Raw genomic sequence first — 16,937 nt, forward strand, 5'->3', positions numbered from 1 at the left:
CAATTCAAATGGGAGGGTCCAATCTGGTGCTATCATGATAGGTGCATGGATCAATTTGTCTTTCAAGATGTTGAAAGCATGAAGACATTCAGTTGAAAATTCAAAAGGCACTTCTTTCTGAAGCAAGGTAGATAATGGCTTGGAAATTTTTGAGAAATCTTTAATAAACCTTCTATAGAATCCGACATGTCCTAAGAAACTTCTCAAAGAACGAATAGATGTTGGGGTTGGTAATTTTTCAATTGCCTCCACCTTGGCCTTGTCGACTTCTATACCTCTTTGAGAGATCTTGTGTCCAAGCACTATGCCTTCTTGCACCATAAAATGACATTTCTCCCAATTCAACACAAGATGTGTTTCTTTACATCTAGTAAGCACATGTTCCAGATTATTCAAACATGCATCAAATGAAGAGCCAAAAACTGAAAAATCATCCATGAAGATCTCAATAAATTTTTCAACCATATCAGAAAATATAGACATCATACATCGTTGAAAGGTTGCTGGGGCATTGCATAACCCAAAGGGCATCCTTCGGTATGCAAAGGTTCCATAAGGGCAAGTAAAAGTGGTCTTTTCTTGATCTTCTGGTGCAATTGGTATCTGGTTATACCCTGAATATCCATCCAAGAAACAATAATACTCATGCCCGGCTAGCCTCTCCAACATTTGATCCATAAATGGGAGAGGGAAATGGTCCTTCCGGGTGGCTTCATTTAATTTTCTATAGTCAATACACACACGCCATCCGGTAATGGTTCTAGTAGGGATGAGTTCATTTTTCTCATTTGGAACAACAGTCGTACCCCCTTTTTTTGGGCACAACTTGCACAGTGCTTACCCAAGAACTATCAAAAATAGGATAAATGATCCCAGCATCTAAAAACTTAATTATTTCAGCCTTTACCACTTCTTTCATGTTGGGATTCAGGCGCCTTTGGGGCTGAACGGAAGGCTTTCTGTCCTCTTCCATCAAAATTCTGTGAGTGCAGATTGATGGATTAATGCCTTTGATATCTTCTACCTTCCAAGCTATAGCATTTTTGTGTTCCCGCAGCACTCTTAATAATTTTTCTCTTTGTAAGGGATTCAGTGCTGCGGAAATTATCACGGGGAGATCTGATGGTTCCTCAAGGAAAGCATACTCTAAATGGGATGGTAATTGCTTCAGTTCAAGGGTGGGGGGTTCTTGGGGTGATGGCTTACCTGATGGTCCGGGCAATTTGCCTAAGTTCTCTAATTTAAGAAACCCCTTTCCCTTGAATTGAGGCTTATCGTTCAGGTATGCTATCATGAGGTTTATTTTTTCATTTTCTGTTTCTTCAAGTTCTCCCTGCTGGAGGCAGAGTTCAAGAGGATCAGTTATTCTACTTACCTGGAAGCATTCATCAATTGTCAATTCAATGGCATCAATCATAAAACAAGAATCATCACTAGAGGGTGCATGTTTCATAGCATCAGACATTTTAAAAATTATCTCCTCATCTTGTATCCTAAGGCTGAGTTGTCCTTGTTGGACATCAATCATTGCTTTCCCAGTAGCCAGGAAGGGTCTCCCTAGGATAAGCGGGACCTCCACATCTTCTTGAATGTCTAACACAATGAAATCAACTGGAAAAATGAATTTGTCAACTTTAACTAACACATCTTCTATGATCCCCCTAGGATGTCTAATGGATCTATCAGCCAATTGTAATGCCACTCTAGTGGGTTGGGGTTCATTCAACCCCAATTTCTTGAAGATAGAATATGGCATTAAATTGATGCTAGCTCCCAGGTCACATAAAGCTTTTTCAATTTTTAAACTGCCAATGGTACAAGGAATAGTGAAACTCCCTGGATCTTTCAGTTTCTGAGGCAGCTTGTTCAGAAGGATAGCAGAACATTCCTCGTTTAATGCAACTGTAGCCACATCTCCCAGTTTCCTTTTGTTTGCCAATAATTCCTTCAAAAACCTTGCATAGTGTGGCATCTGGGCTAAAGCATCAGTAAAAGGAATATTAATATGTAAACTTTTAAATATTTCAAGAAACTTACCAAATTCCTTCTCCAATTTTTGTTGCTTCAGCCTGTTAGGGAATGGAACTTGTGGTTGTTGGTGCATCCCTTGTTGTGCTTCTGGTTGTTCCGTCTTCTGTTGTCTGGTTCCAAGGCTTGTTTCTGCCTTGGGTTCAGCCCAATTCTTCTTTTCTACCTCAGGCAACTCTTTTCTACTTCTTAAGGTAATAGCTTGCACCTGCTCTCGTGGATTCACTTTAGTGTTGCTTGGAAGAGTTCCCGGCAGTCTGGAAGAGATTAATTGTGCCAATTGCCCCACTTGGTTTTCCAGGTTTTTGATTGAAGCTTCCTGGTTCTAGAACCTAGTTTCTGCACCTGCTATAAATTTTGTCATCAGTTCCTCCAAATTGGATTTCGGTTCAGGCTGATGATAAGTCTGGTGGAACGGCTTAGAAATATGCTGATTTGGCCAGGACTGGTTTGAATGTCCCCTCCATCCTGGATGAAAAGTATGGTGACTCTGGTAACCCTGCTGTCTTGACGAATTGCTGACATAGTCAACTTGTTCAGTAGATGGTCTGAACTGATTGCCAACTTGGCAGTCTGTACTGATGTGGCCTCCCCCACACAATTCACAATTAAGAGGCTGCACATGCATGGCAGCTATCTGCATTTCATCTATTTTTTTACTGAGTGCTCCTATTTGTGCAGCTAGTGCTGTATAAGTGTCAACATTATGCAAGCCTTGCTGCTTCCTAGTTTGAGTCCTTTCCGAATGCCATTGATAATTGTTGGCTGCCATTTCCTCAATAAGTGCATGGGCAACCTCAGGAGTTTTATTATTTATGGATCCTCCGGCTGCAGCATCTAATATGGTCTTATTTGAGTCAGTAAGACCATTATAGAAAGTCTGCACTTGCAGCCAAATGGGGAGGCCATGGTGAGGAACTCTCCTTAACAGCTCCTTGTATCGTTCCCATGACTCATATAAAGATTCCCCCTCTTGCTGGAAAAAAGTAGTGATGTCATTCCTCATTTTAGCAGTTTTAGAAGGGGGAAAATATTTAGAGAGAAAACGACTGGCCATTTCGTCCCATGTGGCTATAGATCCTGCCGGTAATGAGTTCAACCAAGCTTTGGCTTTATCCTTCAAAGAAAATGGGAATAACCTCAGCCGGATGGCATCATCACTTACCCCATTGTGTTTGAAGGTGTCACAGATTTCCAAGAAGTTAGCAATATGGGCATTCGGATCATGGGCCATACCACAAAACTGAACCGTATTTTGTATCATTTGGATTATGGCCGATTTAATTTCGAAGTTATTGGCAGCAATAGTTGGCCTGATAATGCTGGAGACAGTCCCGGTGAGGGTGGGCTTGGCATAATCCATCATAGTTCTTTGTTCAGCCATTTCTTGCGCTTCTTGTCTGACTTGCTTAGCAGCTCTCAAACGGACACGGAGAGTCCGTTCAATCTCTAGGTCGTAAAGGATCTCTTCCAGTTCAGGTCTGCTTGTCATAAACTGTTAAAGTCAAAGCAATAAAAATGCCAATATTCACAAAAGAAAATAAATAACTAATCCTATCACACTGAAAATGTAAAGTGAAGTATTGGAATACAAAACCTACATCCTATCATGAATAAATGAAGCCGATTATACTAAAAGCAGATTTAAACCAATCATCTTATTCAAGGTTCCTTTATCTACATCCATCGATTGCAACATCTGAATTCAGACCCAATTTAGATCTGAGTTTAGATCTACAAGTCTTTGGTATTGTTAGTCTAGAGAAATTAATAAATAATAATTCAGATCTGAGCTGGATATCTCATACACACTCATTGGTATACACTACAATATACATCCATTAAGGTTGGAATCAATTCTGTGATGCTTTAGGGCTGAAATCAGATCTGATCTGAAAAAAAAAAAAAAAATTTAAAAGGATCTGAAATAAACTAAAACCAGTCCTGAGTTAGGCTTGGGTTAAAAACTCTACAATTGAAGCTCAAACCTGTATAGCTGATGCATATCAAACACTTGCTAAGACCTGAAAATTGGGTCTGCAATGTTTGGTATTGCAAGCTATTCGGCCCATACAACTTTTGTAGAAATCTGAAATCAGGTCTGCTAACTGTTGCACTATAGCAGCCCTGCTACAGATCTGAATGCTAAAAGAAATACTTGGAAAGTGCTAATTTTTCTTAAATATCTGAGGCATAACAATTATTCAATCCAAACATACACCTCCTTAGCTAATGTAGCTCGGTTACAAGTGGGTAAAGCCAAGAATTCAGTCCACCCAGAATTCATAGTATGCTCTGTATCAGTTCAGTCCTCACATCATATCAACTGCATTTCAGATTTGAATTTCTCTCATTCCTTGCTATCCATTCACCCTTGAGGCAGGTTGGATGTATCCTAGGGTGGATTGGGGTAGTGATGGCACCCAATTCACCTCAAACTTGCATCGGTTCAGATCTGAGTTCAGAGGAATTCAGATCTGAACTGAGCAGATCTGTAACAGCAGAATTCAGATCTGAACTCAAGTCTGAGTTTGGATCTGAATTCTCAATTGCCTTACCTTCAGTTATTGCTACCAAATTGTTTTTGGGGAATAGCAGAAGTGCCCTAGGGTGAATTGGGGTGGTGATGACACCCAATTCCCCTCAAAATTTCATCAGTTCAGGTCTGAGTTCAGAGGAACTCAGATCTGAACTGTTGCAGATCTGCAATAGCAGAATTCAGATCTGAACTCAGATCTGAGTTCTGATCCGAATTCTCAATTGCTCCTCTGGTTGTTCAAAAGATCTCCCCCTTTTTTTTTTCATTTGTTTTTTTTTTTCTTTTTGTAATGAAAGAAAAGAATAATAAAATCTGAAACACAAGCAACTCTTTTCGGCTGAGTGCTGCAGATCTTAAATCTGCTGATCTGAGTGCCGAATGCAACTCAGATCTGCAACACTCATGTTTATGTGAATTTTTTTTTTTTTCTTTTTGAAGGGAACAACATCAAGATTGAATAGAAATCAAATATGCCTTTATTAAAATGAAACTGAAACAAAAAAAAATAAAGTAATCTACTTAAGAAAGAAGAAACATAACTACAGTAGTACAGCAGTTGCAGTCCAAGCTGAAATGAAAAAGTTAGCAAATTAACCCAACTATGAATGCAATGCTGAATGAGATCAGATTAAGAATGCTCAATGTTTCCTAATATTGTTTCTCTAAATCCCCGGCAACGGCGCCAAAAACTTGATGTGTGGCTCATTATGACACTAGCAAGTGCACTAGCCGTTCAAGTAATAAAGTAGTGAGTGAAGTATTGTTCCCACGAGGATTTAGGAAACAATTACCAATACTAAATTGAACATTTCTTATCTGATCAACAAATAAATCAAAACTCTAATGAAAGCTAAGAAATCCTAAATTAAAATCTATCTAAATCATTGGTCCAATTGCCTTCAATTCAGGTTAGAAGAGTAAGCAGTAAATGTCAATCTCAGAATTCAGCAATCTATCAATTTGGATCATTCGAATGAATCATGATTGAGCCTTGGTTTGGTGAAACCCCAAGGTCATGAACAGCCTCTCTCAAGTGCATGTTCATCCTATGCATGAGTGACGGTTCTTCTATCTCTAGCAAGAATCTAATCCTCATGCATGCATTTCTTCAAACAATTCTAAGGCATCAATTCAAATCTGAATTGATCACCAACTGAATTGTGCAAGTTATCTCTAACCTTGCACTCAATTCAGTTCTTGAATAGTAGATCTGAATTCCTAGAGTCTCTCTCAAGCACTCTAGGAATTCCAAGCTGTAGATTAATTCGCCCAATCTGAAAATTGCAGATCTGAATTCTCTTTCAAGCAATTCAGATCTTGCAATCTCAGATCTGAGAATTCAGATCTGAGTTTCGAAGGTTAGTTGGCCGAATTAATCTACAATCACACCCTTATTAAAGAAACTTCAAATACAATGCATGACCATTTGAATGAATCAAAAAGAATTAGATTGCTGAACTGAAATTTTACAAGCTGAAATACATCAAGGAAGAATGGAAACAAGGAGAAAGAAGAAAGAACATATAACTAAGAAACTGAATTCAAATCAAAAGAGAATGAAACTACAAATGATTTATTACAGAAGATCTTTGAATCACAAACTCTCAATTCGAACTCACCTTCTTCTTCTAGCTTGCTTGTCTTGAACTTCCTTCAGCCCTTCTTCTTCTTCTTCCTTGCGCCTAGCCTTCTTCTCTTCTCTTCTCTCAAGGTGGCCGAACCTCTAAGAGTGGGAGAGCCTTCCTCTCAAGCAATTGAACAACTTTCTCCCCTCCTAGAGGCCTCCTTATATAGTTTTTCAAGGGGGCTCTTGCCCCTTCTTGAAGCCTCTAGAATGGGGTGTATTACACCCCTCATGAACCTTCTAGAGTGCTCCCTCCTTCTCTTCAAGAAACTCCTAGAAGTTGCCGCCCCTAGCTCCCTTTGGGCTGCTATTTGGACTACAACTTAACTTGCTTTTGAGCTCATGTGGGCTACACTCTAGGCTGTTATTTGGGCTAAAAATGGGCCTTCCTTGCTGGGCCGAATTCTCCTCATAGCTAGGCTTTATTTTCTTGGGTTTTCTCAAGGAATTCACTTGCTCTTTTTGGGCCGAAGTGCTCTCTCTTGCTTCCATGACCGGGCTGGACTGAAATTGGTCTTTTTGAACCTTCTTTTCTTGCCTTTTTCCTTCCTTTTCTTGGATTGATTATCCCTGAACTTATTCTTAGCATTAAGCTAAATTAAGGCAAAAATTAATAAAACCGGCATAAAAATCCATGCTAAAGTCCTCAAAAATTATAGATAAATTGTAAGTTCATCAATTGTTGAGAATGTAATGGTGCAGGTTAACGATTTAATTTTCCTAACTGATTTTTACATTCTAAAGATGGAGGAGGACACGATCGAAAGTTCAGCCCCACTTCTATTAGGCAGGCCATTTATGAAAATGGCAAAGACCAAAATAGATGTGGATGAGGGTACCCTCTCCGTCAAAATCGGCGGGGAGACTATTAAATTTAATATTTTTGAAGCTATGAAGTACCCAAATGAAGACCATTCAGTTGACTCTATTGATCCAACTGTGCAGTAATTGTTTGAAAAAGATATGAATGAGGAGCTAGAATCGAGTGCACAATTGGATATGAAGGCCCCTATTCCAGATTTGAACCCGCCCATGATGGATGGAAGGGGAGCACACCGAAAGCTGAAACCACGAGAGCTAAAGTAGCAAAGGAGGACGTCGAGCATAACGACGTTAAACAATTGCGCTTGTGGGAGGCAACCCATTGTGTTTAGTTAATTTTGTTATTTTGTTTGATTTTGATTTTTTGTGTTTAGCAGGAACCCAACAAGACAAACAAGGAAGTACCCCCAAATCCTTCTACTTTATGCATAATCACATACATTGGGGACAATGTATAACTTAAGTGTGGGGGGATTACGAAAATCTGATGGAAATTTGGGATACCTTACCTTCTTGAAATTTCTGCTCCATAGAAACTTATCCTTGAACGATTTCAACTTATCAGGAATATTGTGCTTAGGCTGAATAGATAAGATAGGATGCAAGCATGACTAACTGAATCTTTCTTGGCTTTATATGGTACCTCATGATTTTAATCGATCAATAGGCAAGATGCATAAGGGTTTGATTGATTTTCACATAATTATCTGTCAAACATGGGTTGATTATTCTAGAACTTGCTGTGTTAGGCATATAGAGACCACGATCAATGAATTCATGGATCAGGCGGTGTAACCCTGTGATTCTTGTGAAAAAAAAAAAAGAAAGGGAGTTTGAAACTAAAATCGTGACTAATGTGAGATGGAGCATAAAATGCACTCACATCTAGAAACAAAAAACAAGTGTGAGACGGAGCATAAAATGCACTCACATCTAGAAATGAAAGCAAGTGTGAGATGGAGCATAAAATGCACTTACATCTTGAAAAGAAGTCAAGGGTGAGATGGAGCATAAAATGCACTCACCCTAGAACCCCAACCCCATTCTCACCTTCAGATCCTAGGAATTCACACTAAGTGGTGAAGATGTGATACATAGCAAGCTTATGGCAATAAGCACACCTTGTTTTGATTCAAAGGAAAGTAATTGCATCTGGCTGAATTGGTTTGTTAAAAGCAATGAGCACCCATGCAGTCCAAGGAGATTCAACCCTAGAAGGCTTGTCTCCTTGACTATCGATTTAACTTGGGACCATGAGGGGATTTGCGATCATTCTTGGACAAGAAAAAGGGGAGAAAGAGATGAAAAGGGAAAGGTTACCAAATCTGAACTAAAGCATGAAATGAACCAGGCCTCATGTAGAGAAAAAGAAAGATTGAAAATCAATAGTTAGTCTCTCTTGTGTTACTTGAGTTTTATTTTTTTCCTTGCCCGAGGATGGGCAAAGTTTAAGTGTGGGAGGATTTGATGAGACCAAAACGAACCCTAATTTTATCCCCTAATATTCACTCTTTTACATTTTTTTAGCACTTAAATGGACTCATTACTCTTGTATTTCGATTCAGGGCAATAAAGAAGGCAATTGGAAGAAAACAGGGCAAATCGGGTGATTTTGCACAGTTTCGGCGACAGTCAGTAATCTGGGCCTAACTCTCAATTCCGGACACCGAATTGGACAATTCAAGAAGCATTAGAAAGATGAAAGGAAGGCCCACAACTTTTATGTTTTGGTTTTGACAGATTTGGCTCGCATCAAGTACGAAAATGAGCCCGAAGTCGGAGCAAGTTCGCAGCCAGGCCCATTTCACAACTTAAGCCCAACTCGCAGAAGTACCTTGAAGCAGCCCAAGTTTTAAAGCAGCCCAACTCGAACTCAAGAGTTTAGAGTCCGAATTTCAAATGTAATCTCCAAGGAGAGAGTTTTATCAGATCTAAATTCTTGAATGTAATCATAGAGAGATAAGAAGATTGAGATTAGAGCATTAGATAAGAGATAGGATAGGATTAGTTCAAAGAAGATAAGATCAAGACTCCCTAGGGATAAGATGATCTCCTAGAAGGAGTTGGAAAACAGCCCTCTCCTTTGGCTATATAAAGAGGGGGGCGAACCAGCTCTAACAACCACTCAATAATCCAGCAATCAAGCATCAAGCAACTCAAGAAGATCAGTTTGGCCATGGAGAAGCAAAGCATGGAGATTGCGCAGATCATGAGCAGCTAAGCTTCTTTTTCTGGTTCAAGGGGGGAGGTTCGATTGTGTCGTTGTGAGGTTCTGTAGTTACTTTATTTAATTTTTTTTTTAGTTCAAGTATTCATTGGTTCTTGTGCACATTTTTATTGGATGTTAATGTTAATTAGTCTGACAAACTGAATTAATGTTGATTTTCCTACTGCTATCCATGATTTCGGTGATCCGTAATTGTCACGAATAATGGTACAAGTAGCAATTAGGTTGATATCTTTTAGGGTCAATTGTTCGTGACAGCCTTTGACCAATGTTTTAACATGGTTCAACCTAAAAGAATCGATGGAACAAAATTCAATAATTGCAGCTATCTCAATTATTGTTATTTTGGTTTAACTGTATTCACAAATCTTAATGCTATCATTGTTTAACATGGAATGCTATCGTACCCAGTTGAGTGGTGATAAGTGTTGATCGAATGCTGGGTTTGGTCAACTGAATTAGGAAAACACAAGGTTTATTATGGCTATCCTAATAAATCTAAGGTTAAATGCTTGAATTGCAAGAATGCTGAATTGTACCTAGGATCGATGGCCAATCGATTCAACCTGAACCCTTGAACCAGAATTTGGTAAGATTGATTTTCTCTTGTTTGTTTAGTTTGTTATTCTTTTAATTTTAGTTATTTAATTTTCCCACACAATTACTTTATCCATTCGGCTAAGAGATTACTGATTTGCTCCCTGTGGGATTCGACCTAGAACCACTTTTACTGCAAATATTTTATTGTGGGACTAGTACTAATTTTGAGGGCTTCGACAAACCTGTAAAATACCTAATGGGCTAATCTTGCATCTACCCGTAGTCCCTGGGTGTTACAAGGTGGGTTGGCCCAGGGACCACTTAGGGTAAGTGTTGGGCCCATAGAGCCCATATGATGGATTTTAGGGGGTGCACTGTCCATAATAGTGTATTTGGCTAGGCCTTGTAACAAAGGCTGGGCTGAACCCATGTGGCTGATGTGTAGATCAATGTTTGGGTCCCATGCCATACAAGGAAGCCCAACTGGGCAGCAATTAGGAAGGCTAAGTGAGCACATAACCTTAATGGGCCTAAAGCCCATTTTGAACTGGGCTAATTTAAGCAGTTAAATAAGGGGCAAATGCTGAGAAGGATTAGAAAATATGATTGGGACTTAACCCTGTCCACTCAGAGAGTCTAGATCTGAATGTGATTCAGATCCGGAAACCTTCTAATGAGATTAGGGGAAGACTGACCCAATCTACAGATGAGATAAGGGTTTACCCTTATCACTTTAAGGGAAGTCTAATCCTAATATGATTTGGATCAGCAACTCCTAATGGGATTAGGAGCTGATACCTTCAAGGTTAAAGAAGAAGAAGGAGGGGGCGGCAGCCTTTAGAAGATATACTTTCACATCCTCTTCAAAGCTGAAATCACAGAAGGAAGAATTCAGCAACCCTGCAAAATTCTTTCTTGCTGCCTCCTTCCTGCCGCTGCCTCACCTGCCAGTTCGACCTTCAGTTCAGTAGGAAAAATCAAAATTCGATCTTGACATCAGTTCCTTGTGAAGGGACTGATAGGAATCTATGCTCACGTGCCATCCTGCTATTTCTTGCGAAGGATTAAGTTATTGGAGAGAACACTACTGATTCTGCTCCATCCTACACTGTGCCATCTTCAGTGGGAGCAGTCTTTGGATCCTTCCTTGGGCATGAAAACCTTCGTTGGGAGATACTATTTCTCCCTATCAAGTATAATCCTCTCCTACTGCTTTCGTTCAGATCTGACTCAGTTTATGGTTCAAGATTGATCATTGAAAATATGATTTTCTAAAATAGGGAATGTGATTCCTAGTTGTTGGGAGAGAAATTTTTTTTGAAATTCACCCACCTTATTCCACAAGATTTGGGCATTCATACGATGATCTCTCATCCCTTCAGTGGTATCAGAGCCATGGTCTAAGTCTTGAACCAAATTGGATCAAATCTGAACCTGCGCAAATGGGCATAAGGTGTTCTACCCGATTTGCGCAGATATGATGTTTCTATGGAAAATTTGTTTCTAGTTAATGGGTGATTAATCTGAAATTAATTTTTTATAAATCTGATTATTATTTAGAACTGGTCTTTATAATTTTCTTGATTTATGGGTTGTTCGTACACATGGAGATCGAAATCTTGATTGGCGCAGGGAACCTGCGATTTTGTAGTTTCATGATTATTCTGTTACGTTTGGTCTGTAAAATAATTTTTTTTATTTTTTAGACTGAATGTACAGGCATTCGATCTAATGTAATTATTAATAGAAATTAGGTTATCTATTTTTTTTATTTTAGATCGAAGATGGCGACGCAGAGAAGGAGATTTCACAGATGGGAGAATCGCTATCTGCGATTTGCACTTTGTGAAACTACAACTTGTGATCTAACCTCTGTTTTGCATGATGGATTATGCGAACAGCCCTATGTGACTGATTCTTGCTTGTTCTTTTATCAGTAATTAATTTCAGATTAATTCTTGAATTAAATCATTAATTAAAGATCAAACCCTAGAACCATTCAAACCAGATTAGTCCAAACTGGTTGGACCGAATCTAGGGTTCAAACAACGCTGAATGTCAGCCCTATTTCTTCCCACTAATGGGCCTGAGGATTGATAATTAATTAAATGTTTAACTCGGCCCAACCTGTAAGGGCCCAGTTTTAAGTTGTTAAAACTGCTAAAAGCCCACTCTGCGGAAAAAGCTATATGGGCCGAACTGATCAACCCTCTTTCAGCCCATATACCTGGATAATATTAATAGTTAATATTATGGATTAAAAAAAATGGGCTTCAAATGGGCTTTACAGATATTTAATTGATTGTATCAATTTATCCTTGCATGTGATGTATGGAGGTGTGATGAGCTACGTACATGGGCCATAAGTTCTTGGCCCGTGCTGAATTGATAGTGGCTCTTGCGCACACCATGGCTGAATGCACATCATTGCCATGATGTCCCTTTAGGTCATTGGATGACCTCCCTCAGTGGTAGGCCCGACACCTCATGGAGAGGTTACGTACGGAAACCTAGCCAATTTGGGCCCATCGGAATCTGGCTTTATGAAAGTCAATGGGAGCCACTTTTGGTTTGACCTAAACCAAACTAGGGCATAGTTTACTATTCCCTCCAACTAATATGAATGCATGTGATAGGGAGATTCATATGATGAACTCTCTCAAGGCCTTCCATCATTAGCATGAGGATGGGTTCTTTAGTAATGAGAAAACACACCAGAAAATGGGCTATCCCTTTGCTGTTGGGCTTGTCTGAGTGTTTCATAAGATGATAGAGGCATCATAGACCGATGTGGGAGGGGCTTTACTAGAAAATGGGAACTCTCTCACAGTACCATGGCGTTCACGAATATGATGGGTAAGCACTCACTGGATAGAAAGGTTTACTTGAAAATGGCTCTGAACCTTGTCTGATAGAGGCCAAAGGGAAAGCTCATTTGATGAGTGGATAGGATCCTTCACAGAAAGGTGGTTGGGGTTATGTAGTTGAAACAATTGACTCCATGCACCCTATGTGATTTCCTACATTTCCAAAGACAACTCATAGTCTCCGTCACTGAGATGGGAGGGAAATCTCAGAGATGAATAAATGGGAATGGAACATAGATTAAAAGCCATATCTATGTAATGAACATGAATCAAATTAGGTTATGGACTGATGTTTGCTTTTTTATCAGAAAGTGGCAAATGAACAATTTGCAAAGCTTCTTGATGACAACAAACTGAAGGGCCCAAACTATGCCGACTGGTATAAGAACCTTATGCTGGTCCAAACTTCTGAAAAGTTAGACAAAGTGGCTAAAAATCCTACCCCAGAGCGTCCGGGTGATAGGGCTTCTGAGGCCTGGAGGAGAGGCTATCAGGATTGGGAGGAAAAAAACTCCCTTGCCCAGTGTTACATCATTGCCTCCTTGGACAATAGAATACAGAGGCAGTTCGATCAGATCAAATTTGCCGAGGACATAATGGACAGTCTCAAGATGATGTATGAAGAGCATAATCGTTCTACTGGACAAAAGGTCTTGAAACAATTTATGATCGCTCAAATGTCCAAAGGGCAACAAGTTCATGACCATTATCTTCGGATGATGGGCTACATCAAAGAGCTTGAAGCTCTTAGATCTGGGCTAGACCTTTCGACCCAAATAGACGCCATCCTTAATTCTTTGCCTCCTTCCTTTAATCTGTTCATCATGAATTATAACATGAACAAGCTAAATGTCAGCTTACAAGAGCTCAGCAATATGATGCAACGAGCAGAAGAACTGATTAAAAAGGATGAGCCTGTAGCTATTCTTGTTGAAGCTAGCAAGACAGGCAAGAGAAAGACGAAGGCAAAGATGCCTCAGAAGAAAGCCACTAAGGGTAAGAAGCAAAAGAAAGACAAAGCATCGGATGCCTGTCACTTCTGCAAGAAGACCAGCCACTGGAAAAGAAACTGTCCTGCCTACCTGGAATCCAAGAAAGGTAATTTCGAATCTAGTGTTATAGAAACCAATTTATTGGTTGCTTCTGTGTCCTGGTGTATTGACTCCGAGGCTTCAACTCATGTGTGTAACTCACTGCAGGGGTTCAACGTAAGCAAAAGGCTGAGTGAAGGAGAAGTTACACTCTTCTTGGGGACATCTGCAAGTGTTGCAGCTGCAGCCATAGGAACCGTGGGGTTAATTTTAAAAGAATGAACTATTGTACTGAAAGATTGTCTTTATGTACAAAATTTAAGAAGAAATTTGATTTCTATCTCAAAACTGTATGCTGGTGGTTATTCTGTCTTCTTTAGAAAATACGATTACTATTAAAAGAAACAACAGATTCGTCGCATACGGGGAACTAGAGAACAGTCTCTATGTTCTACATCCTTCTCTAGAAACTAACATAATCGAAACTACGTCGGCTGAAATCCCCAAGAAAAAAGTACGTGATGCAGTTAATCCCACGTGCCTGTGGCATTTCCGACATTGCCATATCGGTGTTGACCGAATCACAAGGTTAGTAAAGGATGGTCCTTTGGATTTTCTAACTGTAGAAGATCTTCCCACTTGTGAGCCTTGCCTCCAAGGTAAGATGACAAAACGGCCATTTAACGGTAAGCCTGAAAGATGTATAGGCACACTTCACCTTATACATACTAATGTATGTGGTCCCCTAAGTGTTAGGACATAGAATCAATACGTGTATTTCATCACCTTTACAGATGATTTCTCACGATATGGTTACGTGTACCTAATGAGACACGAGCCTGAATCCTTTGAAAAGTTCAAAGAGTTCAGACAAGAAGTAGAGAAACAGTTAAGGAGAAAATTAAAGCCCTTCGATCAGATCGAGGTGGCGAGTATCTCTCTAACGAATTCAGGGACCACGTAAAGGACAATGGGATAGTATCACAATTGGCATCTCCTACTACACCACAACTTAATTGTGTTTCAAAGAGGAGGATAAGACCTTATTGGATATGGTCCGGTCACTTCTTGTACACTCAGAGTTACTTACATCCTTTTGGGGTTATACATTAGAAACTACGATTTACGTGCTGAATCGGGTTCCAACCAAACCGGTTCCGAAGACTCTATATGAACTTTAGACCGGAAAGAAACCAAGTGTCAGACACTTGAAGATTTGGGGTTGTCCAGCACACGTTAAAAGAACAAGTGCAGACAAGTTGGAATCCAAGACCAGTCGTTGCCTATTTGTAGGCTACCCAAATGGCTCTGTGGGTTACCTATTCTATGACCCAAGTGAGCAGAAAGTGTTCTGCAGCCGAAATACACAATTCTTGGAAACCGATTACATCATGGACACCCATCGTCAAGAAGTAGTTCTTGATGAAGAGAGCTCAGGAGGAGTGGGAGATGTTCCACAAGTTCCAGGTAGTGACCAACCTAGAAGATCCACACGGATATCTAGGCCACCAGTCCGTTATGGTTATGACCAGGGTAGTTACCTGGTGGAAATCTTGACTAGTGAGGAGGATCCTATGACTTATGCGGAAGCTATGTTAGACATAGATTCCCAGAAGTGGGTGGAGGCCATGAAAGCAGAGATGGACTCAATGAAGACCAATGGAGTCTAGACTCTAGTAGATTCGCCCTCCGGGGTAAAAGCAATTGGTTGCAAATGGATTTATAAGAGGAAGAAGGGCCCCAATGGTAGGGTTGAGACCTTCAAAGCTCGTCTGGTGGCAAAAGGGTACACTCAGAATGAGGGCATCGATTATGAGGAAACCTTTTCGCCTATGGCTATGCTTAAATCTATTAGGATCTTGCTAGCTGTAGCAGCATAACATGATTATGAGATTTGGCAAATGCATGTCAAAATTGCATTCCTGAATCAATTTATGGACTTAAGCAAGATTCTAGGAGTTGGAACATCCGTTTTGACTTTGTTGTCAAATCATTTGACAACAAGCAAAATCCAGATGAGCCTTGTGTTTACAGGAAGTCTAATGGGGATAAGGTTACTTTCTTGGCTCTGTATGTAGATGACATTCTACTCGTTGGGAATGATGTAGGAATGTTAACTACGGTGAAAGTTTGACTTTTACAGCAATTCTCCATGAAAGATCTTTGTGAAGCCTCCTATACACTGGGTCTTCGACTCTATAGAGATAGATCGAAGTGAATAATAGGATTATCACAATCTGCTTACAGTGACAGCATGGAGAACTCTAAGAAGGGAAATGTTCCTTTCAGGCACGGAGTCACTCTCTCCAAGAAGATGTCACCCAAGACCTCTGAGGAGATTGAGGGCATGAAGGACGCTCCCTATGCTTCTGTCTTAGGGAGCATCATGTATGCCATGCTGTGCACTCGGCCCGACATTGCTTAGGCAGTGAGTGTGGTAACCAGATTTCAAGCCAACCTGGGTAGGAGCACTGGACAGCTGTGAAAAACGTACTTAAGTACCTTCAAAGGACAAAAGAGTTTTGTCTGGTATTCGATAGTAGATCACTACAGATCTAGGGTTATAGTGATGCTGATTTCCAGTCAGATTCAGATGATAGAAAGTCTACATTTGGGCATGTTTTCATGATAGGATTGTGTGTTGTTTCCTGAATGTCAGCAAATAGGGGTCCTAAGTAACAAATTAACAGTCCACAACCCAAGCCGAACACATTGCCGTAAGTGAGGTTGCCTTTTGAATGAAGGTGTTCATTCCTGAATTTGGAATTCAGCACATCACCCACTCCACTGTTGTGTGACAACGGGAGGTTGATGTTAAGAGGTAGCATCAGCGGAGAATGTGACAGACCCATTGACAAAGCCACTATCACAGAAAGTGTTTGAGAAACACGGTGAAAACATGGGACTCCGGCTTGCACCAGATTGGACCTAAGTGCAAGTGGGAGATGTTAGACAGTTTTTGTATGCCCTTAGCTTCAATCAAAATGATGTACATTATGAGTTTATTGTAAATGAATAAATTACATATTTGATTCATGTTCCTATGGTATTTTTCTATGTAATACCCTTAAACTGGACACTTATTGAGACTCGTGTTAGTTTAGATTGTTCACAGCCAGTGGATCAGTCTAGGGAGACCTATCCTGATAAGACTGACATTAATGTGCCACCAAGTCGGTTGGGGTGCCTGTCTTAGCCGCCAGGGTGAGACCTTAGGCACATGCAGTGTAGGATTGATTGAATCTTTGAACCATACTAG

The 16,937-nt window shown here is 40.1% G+C and overlaps 1 non-coding gene across 1 annotated transcript; it reads left to right on the forward strand.

Annotated features, from left to right (window-relative positions):
• The first annotated feature begins 2,930 nt into the window (after window positions 1–2,930).
• Window positions 2,931–3,037, forward strand: LOC148849139 (small nucleolar RNA R71). Its single transcript, XR_016101538.1, has one exon. It is a non-coding gene; the product is annotated as a small nucleolar RNA R71 (small nucleolar RNA).
• The last annotated feature ends 13,900 nt before the right edge of the window (window positions 3,038–16,937 follow it).

This window comes from Nelumbo lutea, chromosome 6 (assembly GCF_056320005.1).
Source record: "Nelumbo lutea isolate HS-2025 chromosome 6, American lotus-T2T, whole genome shotgun sequence".
In the NCBI taxonomy this organism is placed as follows: Eukaryota; Viridiplantae; Streptophyta; class Magnoliopsida; order Proteales; family Nelumbonaceae; genus Nelumbo; species Nelumbo lutea.